Source organism: Diadema antillarum, unplaced genomic scaffold (assembly GCF_040938485.1).
Source record: "Diadema antillarum isolate AM-2024a unplaced genomic scaffold, OU_Dant_1.0 scf00000191, whole genome shotgun sequence".
NCBI lineage: Eukaryota > Metazoa > Echinodermata > Echinoidea > Diadematoida > Diadematidae > Diadema > Diadema antillarum.
Window position 1 is genome coordinate 912,914 of NW_027271080.1, and position 15,555 is coordinate 928,468.

The following is a 15,555-nucleotide window of genomic DNA, read 5'->3' on the forward strand; positions in this document are numbered from 1 at the left end:
CGTTAGCACTCATCTCCAAGGTTCACTCACACTATACTGTATTGTGACACATTCGAATCGAGTATACCGTACACTTTTCGCTCGGACGGGCGGCGGGCAACACACAACGCACTGCTAGACACCGCTGGCTAGCTGGAGGCGAGGGAGGCAAGGCGAGGCACGTACAAGCTGCCAGTGGAGCTGCAGTGGCCTACGCTTCGCTGATGCGTGCGCGTCCGTGCCCAGTATCGAAATACCCCCGTATATGGCGCGCCATTTACTCAATAATTCCGATTACTGAGTTTATCGCCGAAAAACTTTGTTTACTGTTATAAGATGGCTAAGTAATTTCCAGGTTGCTGATTGGTCAAAGCGTACCACGTGATCATTCGCGAAAAGTGTCTATCCCTGCACACCCGTGGGATTTTCGCGCACCCAAATTGTCTAATGCACGGTTACTGTAAAAGTGGAAATTTTCGCGGTGTTCAAATTTTCGCACATTTCGCGCAACCAGAAACTAGCACGAAAATAAAAGCATGCGAATATTTTTGCTTGCCATATGTGCCTGTGCGTGATGTCTTGATTCCGCGGAATTAAAAACACGCGAAACTCTTCTGACCCGGCCAAGCGCGAAAAACTAGTCACGTGAAAATATCCACTTTTACAGTATTCAGCACAAGCTGGGATAATCTCGGAGAAAGCCTACTCTGGACCATTTTCCAACGGTAAGTACAATTTCAAAATCTTTGATATGTGATTTATTTCATTATTTCTTTCTCATACAAGGTATATTCACCTCGCGTTTGAAATTACTTAGCCATCTTATGAAAGGAATAACGCATTTTCCCGTCGTTGTTCAGCGATGTGCACTGCATACTCGCTAAACAACTCCGCGGAATGCGTTATTCCCATAGTATTATTCCGGTCGATAAACTTAGTTTTCTGACAAACTTTATCGAAAAACTAAGTTTAACGATAAACTCTGTTTATCAAGCGAAAAACTAAGTTTATTGATAATCATGGTTATTTCAGCTTTGGCGAAAGGGGGCACTTGGTCGGAATTAGCTGCAGGATTATAGGACGTGGAGTTCAGCACGCACTAACCGCAGACTTGCAACTATGGGGGGGGGGGCATTTCATGAAGTGTTTTGGTCGAATATTTTTCTGACAAACTGTTACAAGCTAGTGAAATCCTTGCATCTGATTGGCTGAGAGCAAATTTGTCCGACAACTTTGTCGAACAAAATGGTTCATGAAATGCCCCCATCCCCCCCCCCCCCTACATTACCAGCTAGTAGTTGCAACGGCAAACATCCCATATGAAAAATCTCGAAGTTCTGGATCTGGCAGCTCCTCTGGCTGCCCATTTGTACCATCCTCGGCCATGGCAAAACAGCGAGCAAAGTGATCACTGAATGACGTCCATTGCGTTACTCAACCCGCGTGGTTAAGTTGCCAACTTGCCGCAATGCAACTATCAGTGTCCTATAATGCCTGGAGCTGGTCATATGGCACACGAGCAGTGGCAACGCTAAGCACAAAGCGCCCATACTGACAAGGCTTGAATAACTCTAATTTTTGATAAACTAAGTTTTTCGAGAGAAACTGTGTTTATCGAGCAAAAAAAAAAAACCTAGTTTGTTGCCGAAAAACTAAGTTTATCAGTCGATAAACTAAGTTTATCGAACAAAAAACCTAGTTTATTGCAATAAACTGAGTTTATCAGCGAAAAACTCAGCTTATCAGTTGATAAACTAAGTTTTTCGAGTGGAACACTGTTTACCGAGCGAAAACTAAGTTTATCGTTATAAACTTAGTTTTTCACTCGATAAACTGCAATTTTCAGTTGATAAACAAAGTTTATTGATAAAGTAAGTTTATCGCTCGAGAAACACAGTTTCTCTAGAAAAACTTAGTTTACTGACTGATAAACTTAGTTTTTTGGCGATGAACTAAGTTTCAGAGACTCCAACTCTCCCGCTTTTGACGGGAGATCTCCCGCCGAAAACCCATTTTCACAAAACGTCCAATTCTCCCGCTTTAGATTTAATTTCTTCCGCCCGCGCCCTGGCTCTGTGTCTCACGCTTGTATGGTTTTGTAGATGCCAGTCAATTTCATATGCATGCATGTTTAGCATCTGCTAATTATGATATTATGATATATGAAATGAAGTTTTATTAAGCCAAAATGTATGATTTGAATCATTGAATTATTTCTTACTTAGTGCCATCGTATGTTGAAAAATAAGCCTGAGATAGCACAAGAAAACATCTATAGAACCCTAATATCCAAAGGGGCTTCGCGCACATCAAGTTGTTGGAGTCTCCCGTTTGCTGGGGGTTCACATACAGGCAGGACAATCTCCAGCAGAAGGTGCTTGGGGTTGGAGTCTCTGAAGTTTATTGGAGTTATTGGACAAGTGGCGCGCCATATCTATACGTGCGGCCGTGCTGTTGACTCGCTCACACACTGCACGGGCGGCGAAAGACGTGTTCGAGATAGTCTTCATCAGAGGCACCGCGACATGCTTTTGTTTTGTGTGTGCTGTGTTAGAAAACGTCAAAATGTGTCGCGACAGCTTCGCAAGATGGCGCCCTTCAATTTACCTACCATTGTCGTACAGCATTCCGTCGTAACTGTACACGTACGTCTGTTTGTAAATCATTACCCCCACAATTTAGAATTCAAAAGGTGCTTAATTGTAACATAAAGTATAAAAAGTATCACTTGTGGGCATTAGTAAGAATAATTACCCACACCATGGACCCACACCAAGTAGGGCCTACCTAATTTGGAACAGTCTGACACGCCCGAGGCGATAGCCGAATCGGGGTGTTTGGAGGGGTAAAAGTGATGTGTGTGATTTGCACGTAAGGGCGCCGGAAGGGGGGCACTTGCCCCCCCCCCCCCCCCCCCGATAAAATGTTGGGGGTGCAAAACGAGTTCCCCCCCCCTCCCCAAGTGCCCCCTGTATAACAAATAATTAATCAATTATCTAAAGACCAAAATGAACAATAAAGGCATTTTCTTGTCTAAAAGTTGTCAATTTCATAACTAAAAATACGAAATTTTCGCCCCAAACGGGGCGAAAATCATATTACTCGAACATTATACATTGTTTTATCAATACACTAATATTAAGTTATGAGTAAATTTAGTGAATACATGGTAGCCTTGCGTCCTCGAGTGTGCCCGCTGAAACATACCTTTGGTAAATAGTTTTCCTTTTCTTCTCTGCTTTCTAGCAGTATAAGAAAAAATTTTTATTACTCGAACAATGCAATCACGTTTAAGCTTTTAATGAATACATTTCAGAGGAATGGCAAAGTAAAAGTGGCTCGCTCGTTCTGTCCATACTTATGGTAAAATGAATAGTTTTCATAAGTTATGGTCATAGTCCTTCGCAGTGATTTTCTTTTATACTATGTTTAATTCCCTAGAAATTTAATTCAAAATGCTCTATAAACGAGACTTTTATACTCTGTTCTTACAAAAAGTCCTCCCCCGCTCGGTCGCTTCGCTCCCTCGCTGAGGATCTCATACCGTCACACATGTACGCCCGTATAGCCTTTCGTACTGAAGTTTTTTTCCTATGTTTAATTCCCTAGAAATTTGCTTTTAAATGCTCTATAAACGCGACTTTCATACTCTGTTTTTACAAAAAGTCCGTACCGTGGGAGGGGGGTATGCCCCTCCCACACCCTCGTCGAAGATCTCACACTGTCACATAATGTACCCCCCCCCCCGTAATTAATGTTATGATCATAGTCCTTCCAACTGATTTTTTTTCAATATGTTTATTCCCTAGAAATTTGCTTTTAAATGCTCTATAAATGCGACTTTTGCACTCTGTTTTTACAAAAAGTCCCTACTGTGGGAGGGGGGTTTCCCCCTCCCACACCCTGCCCCGCCTCGGTCGCTTCCCTCCCTCGCCGAAGATCTCACACCGTCACATGATGTACCCCCGTATGTTATGATCATAGTCCTTCCAACTGATCTTTTTTATATAAAATATGTTAATTCCCTAGAAATTTGCTTTTAAATGCTCTATAAACGCGACTTTTGCACTCTGATTTTACAAAAAGTCCCTACCGTGGGAGGGGGGATACCCCCCCCCCCCCACCCTCCTCCCGGTCGGTCGCTTCGCTCCCTCGCCGAGGATCTCACACCGTCACATTAAAGGTACTAGCCCACATTTGCAAACCCACGAAAATCAAAACTGCATAAAACAGGTCAAATATGACTTCAAGTACAAGTTATAACAGTAACAATACCTCACCTGTTGCTCTTTAATTGTCTATACCATTCGATAAAAGAGAGAAAATCATCGTTTTAAAATCAATTTTCAAACCGGGTCAACCCGACCCAAAATCGAATTGCGAGCGCGGGTTATAGCTACGTACATGTAACTTACACATGTATCGCATGCATGTATAGTACGTACGTGGACCGGAGCTAGCGAGCGTTATACGCATGCATACGGTGCATTTTCATTTAATTTTTATGAAAGTAATGGACTAATTGGAACGAAATTTTGCACAGGTGTTACTGCAATCATACCCACACTCCATGCTAACTATGAGACCAATTGCTGCAGGTTTACCTCGATGGATTTACGAACCGACGCAGTGAGTTTGAAGACAGAAATATCGTAATTTTTTTGAATTCACACTAAAATTACACTATGGATAGGAAGAACAACTTCCACTCTCATCACCCTGTCAAAATTTTCACACACAAGACAGGAAAAGTCATTGAAAACGTTGTCTAAAACTTGTGAGATCTTTAAACGCGATTTTCTCAGAATTGTATTTTCGCTCAAAAACGAAATAGCGTCGGTTCGTGAAACCACCGACGAAATGTGGGCTAATACCTTTAATGTACCCCCGTATGTAATAATCATAGTCCTTCGTTGCTGATTTTTTTTTTACTATGTTTAATTCCTTAGAAATTTGCTTTTAAATGGTATATAAACGCACTTTTGTGTTTTACAAAAGGTCCCGTACCTTGTGTGTGTGTGTGTGGGGGGGGGGGGGGGATTCCCCCTTTGCCCCCCCCCCCCCCCCCCCCCCCCCCTCGGTCGCTTCGCTCCCTCGCCGAGGATCTCACATCGTCACATTTAATGTGCTCCCCTCGAGATTTTGCGCCCCACCCAAAAAAAAAAAACACAAACAAAACAAACAAACAAAAACAAAAACAAAAACTGAAACAAAACAGAAGTGTTCCGCGCGCTTGTTTGCACGTGTACGCTCTCAACAATCGTTTGATTATTGTAAAAGTGGAAATTTTCGCGGTGTTGAAATTTTCGCGCATTTCGCGCAACCAGAAACTAGCGCGAAAATAAAAGCGCACGAATATTTTTGCTTGCCATTTGTTCCAGTAGTTGACGTCTTGATTCCGCGGAATTAAAAACACGCGAAACTCTTCTAACCCCGCCGAGCGCGAAAAATTTGTCGTGCGAAAATATCCACTTTTACAGTAAATTTGCATGCTTCATCGTTTTGTGATATATATAGATTTTTTTTTTCATCAGGCTTGCCACTAGTGTTTTATTGATGGGGCCACTGAGTGGAACAGTGGATCGTATGCACTATGAGGCATAGTGCATACGATCCACTGTATACTGTACGTGCCACTTGCCAAGACTCTTCACTCTCAATCGCCAGATCTGGGATATCCGGGTTCGAATTCGATCAAGTTTGCCTGATGCGTCCTTGGACAATATGCTTTTACTCACCGTGCCCAAAATTCTCGTCCCATGCAGGGGTAGGTCCTAAAGCTTTATAGGGTATAATGATAGTGACATGATCGTATACATCAAAACAACAACAACAACAACAACAAAAGAGCAACATTTAATGATGAAAATCCTTTCATCTGCCGCGGGGTAAAAAAAAAGTAAAACATCTAGCTCAATACCTTTAAGATATTCAGATTAATGAAATTCTTGCGTCGAGTTGTTTTTATTGTAACTGATTGACGAAATATTGCTCTATACAAATAATTGACATAAATCGACGTAATTTCATTATACTTTGAATAAATACACACAGTACCCGCTACATCAGTGCTTTTAGGGATTAGAACAAGCACTGGCTATATTGGGCGGGGACTCGGTTATAAGATGCCTGTCCGGCAATCAGAAGGTCTTCGGTTTGAATCCTGATTGCCGAGTCTAAATCTGATTAATTCGGTGCTTCTTTAGGCTGTTGTAGAGCTATATTTTGAAAACACTGCGCCGTTCCTGCGCTAATTTGATCATCTGTGGCGTTATTCCTGTGGTTCGTTACTCCGAGTGTTCGCTATAATATTCTATGCGTACCTGTCTATTTATCATTCACCTCGATTTAACAAATATGGTAGCTTAATGATAATGAATGTATTTCGCCACTTTTTTTAAACAAAACACTCTGCATACTGGGTAGAAATGCATAATTTTTTAACCACAATGCACAACAGGATTTTTAGCTGTACTGCATAGCTGCTTGGCCCCATTATAGCAGCCCATATAGCTATATCGCAGAGAGGTGGATGACTATAGTACATGCAGTCATGATTGAAGAGATAAAGACTCAGTTAGTGTGGGGGCCCACTTCCGGGTTTCATGAGCTAACAAAGTGATGACACCAGGGTCCTTATGTATTCCTTTGTATGGTGCACAAAAAGTGTGGGGGCCCGAGCCCCCACGGCCCCCACGGCTGCGCCGGCCCTGTAGCGAACCCCATTTCATTTTCGGATTAAGAAATATCTAGTTATATGGAATTTATTTGTTTAGGAATAAGGAACCTTACAATGTAATAAGACATTATGATGGATCTATATCTCTTTATTGATGATTGTGAACTTAAGACAGGCAGTATAACTGTAAAATGTCATCTTTATGAAAGTAGCCCGATCTGGGACATACTTCGTAAAGGGGTTCTCAGTTACCACGGCATCAGTGGAGCAACAAACCAATTAGCGGCTACAGCATTTTTAAGTCACTACCATCTTGCATGGTAACCTTATAATCATTGTAGCAATTCACAAGGGTTACAGGCTTTGTTATTAAAAGAATAATAATAAGTCGGCAGATTTGTACCATGAACATTTTGGGCAAAAAAAAAAAAGATCAAAATGTATAGCGTCTGTATGCAATGAACCTAAGAATGCTTAAGGACGTACATTATTGTATTTTCAACAGTGGCCCAGTGTGAAATTTGCAGGTGAATTGCGCAAAAGTGTCCACTTTCACACTGCAACCGTCTTACTTGTATGCCCACTTCCTTCACATGTTTTTTGTCTTTTTTTAACAGCGCCATCTATCGATCCACAGCTGTCGATTATTTAACTCCAGTACAATGTATAGTACATTGTACTGTAAAAAGACACGATTCAAAAGTTTGGCAAAAACTCAGGTTTCGTCAAGGGCAATAAGAATGTAGATTTTTATTATAGATTATAGATTATAGATAATGATTATAGATTGTAATACTCATGTATACTCATGTATCAACATCAAGGGAAGCCTTGAATCTATAGAAATGATGATATTACCCTCTTGAATGTCTTTGTATGTATATCTTTCTGTCTATCCATCTGTCTTTTTATATATCTATTTTCTCTCTTTTCTGTCCATCCATCATCATCATCTCTGAGCTCTCCCTCCCTCTCTCTCTCTCTATTATATATATATATATATATATATATATATATATATATATATACATAGGAAGAGTTTGTTCGCAAAAAACGATAAGTCCATTTTGGAAGATTTTGAAGTACGGTCTCTGTCATTAAGTACAAAATAATACCTTTTCAATGATATATTGGTCACTACATATGAAGGTACATTTTTGAAGTTATGGTCAAAAGAAGCAAAAATTTTCTTATTATTTTCTTTATTTTTCTTGACCTTTAATCTCAATCTGGCAAATATGGACTTATCGGTTTTTGCGAACAAACTCTTCATATATATATATATATATATTTATATATATAATATATATATATATATATATATATATATATATATAATATAATATATATATACATATATATATATATATATATATATATATATTCATGTAAATAAATATGTGTGTGTAGTGTAATAAATCACTGTGAGTGTGAAGATAGCTTAGCATTTTCATCCCTGACGAAGGGGGAGGCCCCCGAAAATTTGGAATCTTAATAAATACCAAGTGGCAATTTGTATTTCTCTATCAGTTGTGTCATTCCTTATCATATATGTATATATATATATATATATATATATATGATATGTCATATGAAATGAACGGATGATTTTGTAACACAATATTAGCGTCCAACAACTCTTAATGCTTGCAACATTATTTTTGTTTATCCACTTGTTGAGTTGGGTAGGACCGTTGAACTATCTTGCAGCCGATGTTTCCTGAAATATTTCATTATTTACTTGAGTACAATGCCGGATTTCATGGGTTTTTTTTTCTCTCTTCATGCTTCACTGAGGTAAGTTGTTTCAGAGTCCTGTCGGGACCTAAACAACACAAACTTTTCCTTCCTTTTTAAATTTGGTTCTACCGTGTTTTGTTCCTATTTTTTAATATAGGGCCTGGTACGAAATACTTAAAAAAATCTTCTCTCGAAATTTCCCTACTTTGCTTTTGTCTGATACCGAATGCCGAAGTTTTGCATTTATTCGTTGTCATACAGTGTATTTTGTTTCATTGATTGTTATTATCTTATTAGGATAGAAGTAGAAATAGAAATAGTAACTGGAAGTGATCTAAGGTCGGGTCTAAACTAAGCTAGCAACCCCGACTAAAGATTAGGCATCTCCGTGATGTCGTGCGTTTCCTCCTATACTGTTACTCTATAGTACTCTGTAGTGAGTCACTACCGTGAGTAAGAATGACACTATCATGCGTATTGATCTCGATCATCCACGTTGACCTTTCTGCTAGCTGCTGTATCTATGCAAATTACTTGTAGATGCCGACATGTTATAACTGAATAGTTTCCACCGAAAATACTGTGTGACGTCTTTGACCTGACACAGTTGCATGAAACATTCATGTCGTAATGTGACGAGTTCCTCAAGATGACGCAATTGAGGCGAAACCAATTTATTCTTGCAACCATTATGGGCAATATTTTACCCCCCCCCCCCCCCCCCCAAATCTGCGACATCACCTTTTCACATCCCAGCGTGGAGAAGTAAGACTGTAGTACGCGCGCGCCAAACTACACAAGCGTTCGCGGATATGTCGTGTTTTTTTTGTTTTGTTTTTTCTATGCATTGGGACAGGTACTGTAACTCGTGTGCACTCTGTGCCATGGTACAGATACTTAGTACACATAAAAAGGGCGCACAGCAATTACTTCCGCACTCGAAATTGCGTTCGCGCGCACACACACACATACACACACAGTCAAGAATAGGGATAACGAGCACGTCGATCACCTACCTTCAAGCTTCCTTCGCATTTTGTGCTCACGCGTTTTTCTCTAACGATTATCCCCCAAAGGAGTCAATGTGGAGTTCTTCTCAAGTTTTTCCCTTGTTCGTTTCACAATTCCTCGCCTGATGTGTAAGCATACGGAAGTGAGTATACAATCAGATTATCATGTATTCCTCGTTTACTCTGCCCTGAGTGAAATGTCTGTAAATTCAAGAAGAAAATGACAGAAATCCGTTGCCATGCGGTGTTCGGTGTTGGCTTCGATTTCCTGTGCAAGCCTACTGTCGCGATGTCGCGAGTCAACCGGCGTTTTTTCGTGTGTAGTAAATCAATGAAATTCCTTTGTGTCAATCTCATTTAGGCGGCTTGTTTTAACCGTCATTTGCTTATTTTAGTGAAAATCGTAAAGAATAAATAAGGCGTGTCACGTTATCAAACAACAGTCACATATGTGGCAACTGTAAGTAAGGATTATGGGTTTCGATTAGGGTAAATCGGGATGTTTATGCATATTGGTCATAATCCATTGATAGCGGTACTAGTACTAGCCTACATTGTGAATGCAGAGGTTTCGTACTACGCACGGTTAGAATCTGCGCAGTGTTGTGCATGTCTCCCGTATCGCGAACGATGCCTGCATGTGCATAATGTGTATGCGTGGGATGGCCATGGACGTGGACGGCCGTTTTTATGCAGGGCCGGGTTTGACTTGGATTATGCTAGTAGCTTGTACATTTTTACCCGACCTTATTGTCAGAACATGCGAACATGGGTTTGCTACTCGAAACGATTAGAACGGTCACTTATTTACGATGTCTTTACAGGAGTAGATAACAGTGTAATAGTTCTATCTCTAGCATTTGTCTAACCGCACCAGCGACCCCAACCCGTACCGAGTTGGGGTCGCATGGCATCCCTATGTATGGCTATCGAAGAAGCGCCTGATATGGCTTCGCATTTTGGTGACCAGAGACCAAAATACAGGGTTTTACACTGAAATTCGTAGCCATACTGTTAGATAAGATACTTTACAATTACAATCAGAGCCGCTTAAATCGATTTACAATATGATCTGTTTTAAGAGCCCAGTGAAAGATATTATCCGAGGTTTTAGTCCCTTTAGTAGTTAGTACAACTTACACAGCGCATGCACTAACGGCCTTGCTGTCGATCGGGTATGGATAAAATGTAGCACCTATAATAATACACAATGTATGCATGTGGAAAGAAAAAACAGGACTGCTAGCTGAGGACTGAAATGAATATTCATTCGCGCATGCGCAGATCATTTTATTTACGTGATCTGTTCAAAATGACGATTCGCATCTCATGGAGATGGTCTCAAAGATGATGACGATTTATCTTGTTTTCGGAAGTAATGGTGAGCCACTGTGAGGGATACATAGTTGCCTATAATATTCAACAATATGGTATTACAACATGTGACTTTACGTTGCGAATCCAAGTGTCGTTTTGAATGATGAGTTGTTTACTGAATTGCAAGCATCGCAGTGCACCTGATTACTTCACTAAATTGCATACAAGTTGTCGGGGTGCTGTTACTGGTTACAGCGCCCCGCGCCGGGGTTAGCATTTGTCCAGCATGAATTGTAGAAAATCTTGACTCTAAATGTTTGTAGATCTAGAATTCTATTCTAGATTTCTAATTGTAGTTTTGTCTGCCTGTGCATGTCTGTATTAAAGTGTAATGCAGTAAGGACATTCACCCACGTTTCTATTGTCTAATAATCAGTATTTTTGTGCACCAAAATACATTTCTTGTAAAAGAACACTGTTAAAAGCACTCATGCAATTATTAATAACACGTACGGGTACGGCTACACAGTGGTTATGCATTAAAAACATGCCTTGCACTAGTAAATAAGCTCAGTAATCATTCATATATCAGCATAGAAACCTCTATATCTATAGATTTCTGCATTTTGTCTACTCCTCACATCGTAACAGAAATGTCAGAATGATCAATATTTTTCAAATGGTTGCTAGAGTCACATGTCACTCCCGTGCCGTGCCTTGAATAGCACTTTAGCAGCGTGGCCTGACGGCAGTATATTCAGGTGTGTATCAATTTAGTCTGTACACTACTATAAATTGCGAACACCACAAACTGCGTACAGTGGAGCGCCCCTGGGGTTAGTGCACTACCAGAGCTCCAGGAGATGATGATAACAACTTGGGACTTTGTTGGAATTGATCCCAATGCTGTTTTTGCCATGCTTCTACTTATTTATGCTAGCAAAGAAATAAAAAGAGCAGCAGCATTTACATGTAAGTGTTCATACTTTTACCACATTGCATCATTTTTAACAGATGAGACAGTTTCATATTTTGCAGACATGTTGGGCCTATTATAAAATCGTAAGGGTGCATGGTATTTGTGCCTTTACTATTCAACACAGCCATATTTTTCTGTGTCACACAATAAATGTGAAGTAGTTTTAGCTGGATAGACATGATTATCACTCCGGAGATATCATACTAAATGCAAGCCTATTTTTTTCTTTTTATAGACACATTAATGTACATGTATGTACAAAGTACTCTTATCTGTAAAATTGTTAGCAAAGGATTATTCTGTCAAGTATAAATAGCACAGATGTATCAAGTAATGAGTTTGAAAATGGGCTCAGTGTAGAAAGTTTACTGTGTAAAGTTTCTTCTTTTGTGGTAACCCATGTCTACATGTGTGAGTGAAGTGTGCATGTGTGGGATACTGTAAACCTAAAAGGGGAAATTTTCGCACATTTCGCGCAACCAGAACCTAGTGCGAAAATAAAAGCACGCAAATGTTCTAGTAATCAGTGTCCTGATTCCGCGGAATTAAAAACATGTGAAATTTGTCGTACCCAGCGGAGCACGAAAAATTACTTGAATGCGAAATTGTCCACTTTTACAGTACATGTACCGGGTATATCTTGCTGGATCTTATGCTTAGCCTTTCACGGAAATGAGGTTCGATAGTGTGATCAACAGAAATGAGGTTCGATAGTGTGATTAACAGAACTTGACAGTCAATTTCCTGATTGGCCAAATGTCAGCGATCGCATGGACTTTACGACCGGTGATACACTGAACCTCTTACAGGAACAAATGCTTGTAATTTTGAAACTGTAAAGGGAAGTGTTGAGGCCACCTTATGACAGATGATCAGTTTGGGCACCAGAAGTAATGAGGGTACATTTGCGGTACACAGCGTACATTGGCATTCAGGAACAGCATTGGCAGGGAAACCACCTACCGTTTAGTTGTACAAATTGTGCAACAAAGTTTAATGTAGGCATACTGTATACATTGCAAAATATCCATGATATTTTCATCCTAGTAAATGGAACTGCAGCCCACTAATTGGGACACATATTTTGGCGAAAATACTTTAATTGTCCGTCATCATCTGAAAATGATAACTAAATCCAGAGAATAATTACAGGAAAAGCAGTAAAAACATTGTTTGAAGGACTGCATTTAAAGCTGGCAATAGGATAACATTGTACTGGCGGTGATGTACTGCACCCTGTCAGTTCTATTCATATGCATGTACAGTGTACATGTAGTTTACTTTCTTATTGCCCTGTTTTGTTTTGTGAGTGTTGTACTGTGTGTGTACTTGTTGCTGTGGATACTAAGAATTGATAACTGTATCATGCATGGTATTAGGTGTGTGATACTGATTGGTACAATGTACATGCAATTCACTGTACAATTCGTACATGTACCAACCGGTGTACTGGGTTTCTTGTGGGCTGATTTGCATGAGCTATATCACCCACTATTTCGGCAGAACTCTAAAATGGAAGAAAACTGTTTTCCCCGTCCCCTCCCAATTAAGTGGGGGCCACTGTATGATCACGATGTTCATGGTGTGTGCATGGTACATGCAGTAGAACTTCTCTACACCCCATAATATCGTCAGGTTCTCCAAAAATAAAAGCAGTTACTCATAAGGGCTGGATTATCCAGAGATTGGTCGATCTATTAATAGACCAAGGAGATTGAAGCAAACATGGATGCCAAGAGTCATGGCTCGAAACCGTTGTCGTCGTCTCTCTGGTGGATGTCAGTTTTTGTACAACATACCCGACCATGCCATCCGCGAGTTGTGCCCGGCAGAAGTGTCGTGCCAACCACCATCAGCGTTTCCTGCCAGTCACACCACACATCGTCAGTTGCCACAGATGGAGCCAAAAAAAACACACACACAAAGAAGTGTCTGCATTGGTTTCTCACAGCCTTGTGCACTCACAAGAGCTGCCAAGTTTGCCTCATTCTGCTGGAGGCTCTGTGAGAAAAGGGAAATTTTTATCCCGATAGTATGTTGCGGTATATGAAAATTATGGAAAAATCAGAGAAATATTGCGGTGAAAAATTTGGGGAAACAATCACACACACACACACACACACACACACACACACACACAAGTTATGAACTGTAAAAGTTTAGAAAATCAGACAAATTGGCAACTCCCTCTGTGTCATCAACAAGTGTAGGTGTTGAGGACCTCTCCATTTGTTTTGTACACAACATTTCAATTACTGTTGATTCTTCCCACGAGAAAACAATTTCTTCAGATCTGTTCTTGGTACTGTATGTTTTGCATGTCCTCCTATAAAGCAGATGAGTTTTGTCTTTGCCCAAATACATGTATGTGTACAAAATGAATGGAGAGTTTCTGAACACCTATACATCACACAGAGTTGCCAAGTTTGTCTTGCTCTAGAAACTTTTGCAATTCATAACTCTTTTGTATGTCTGTTTTCCCTGTCCCCCAACTTTTCACTGATCTACTTCATCTGATTTTTATGCCCCCATTTTTTTTTTTTTTTTCATACTAGGCAACGTAAGTCATAATATCTGGATGGAATTTGCCTTTGACTCTTCGTTTCCTGTTAAGAGAATGTGAAAGCCTCCCCAATACAGGGACTGGCACTCTTTGCTGATTGAGTTGTGTGGAACACGCTAGAGTTCATTCTTCATGTTAACTCTTTTGGAACCTTCCGGATTTAGATCTGTGAGCTGTCGGCAGCCCCGCTGCACATTGTGTCTGTCAATCATGACGTACACGTACATCATGTTCATGGCCACAGCCGACTGTGCAGCAGTGAGTACGGTATTAAAAGAAAGTTCAGCTTTCCTTTTAATGTCATGGCTGTGTTACTATGAAAAGCAATGTCGATGAGCAGTCTTGCAGGTGCTAGTAGACATCAGTCAGTGAGTTTGGAATTTGCAGGAGAGGAGCGGATCGAGTCGGCCACTGAAAAAGTCTTTACAGAATAGAACTGAAAAAAAAAACCCACAGAAATCTCTCCAGTGTAGGGAGTTACAACACACAGTACATTTTTGAAAATCTGTGCTTTTTATTAAACTTGAATGAAATGAACAAAATGCAAAGTGTTTTAGTGGAATTGGTTTTTGTTCATATTATATATATTTTTTAGTTGTAAGTATTATAGTTTGATGATACTCCAGTGATGCATGGATTATGACTGATTCGTCATGGATTTGTCTGATTTTTTATTTATTATTTTTTTTCTGTGACAAAGAGAGCTTATTAGTACACATGTATGTACCTAGTATGAATATGTGTGAGCAACCTCTGATACACTTCGTGCATGTTATACATTTATAGGCCATATGCTGGCACACCAGGAACTATAGATACTGTGTGGTTATCATGCCATAGTCTAGCATTACACCAGAATGACCCGCAGACACTGTAGCTTGTTGTCTGTACATCACAAACAGGAAATTATCAGTTAGAATCTTCAGGGGGATTTGTACCTTCAGGGTTTTGTTTGTTTCTTTGTCTCTTGGGGGGTCAGTGAACATAAAATGAATGCCAAGGAAAATTCAATAACATAAAATATTAAGTAGGCTGTTTTTCTCGTACTTTTATTTTGTATTGTAAATGTTTGTTTGTGTTTTTTTTTTCCCCTCAGAGAGATAGGGAGATATTAGATTAACAAAGATTCTTTTGGGCCAGTTCCAGTATCTAAGCTTCTTCCCAACAATAAGATTCTGTGTGTCATGTGATATACATTGTAGGGCTCTCATGATATCATCATGTGAGTGGAAAAAGATGGGGACTGTTGCGTCTATTCAAGCTCTGGAAGGGCATCAAGATCATTATT

General features: G+C 40.0%; 1 protein-coding gene across 2 annotated transcripts in view; it reads left to right on the plus strand.

The window, feature by feature from the left end:
* The first annotated feature begins 9,421 nt into the window (after positions 1-9,421).
* LOC139723459 (protein tyrosine phosphatase type IVA 1-like) overlaps positions 9,422-15,555 on the plus strand; it is a 67,203-nt gene continuing 61,069 nt past the window's right edge. Inside the window, exon 1 of one of the 2 annotated variants that reach the window (XM_071634703.1) lies at positions 9,422-9,551. The gene's annotated coding sequence lies outside the window, so the exon portion shown is untranslated. The remainder of the gene's footprint in view (positions 9,552-15,555) is intronic. The other variant, XM_071634704.1, reaches the window with a different exon arrangement.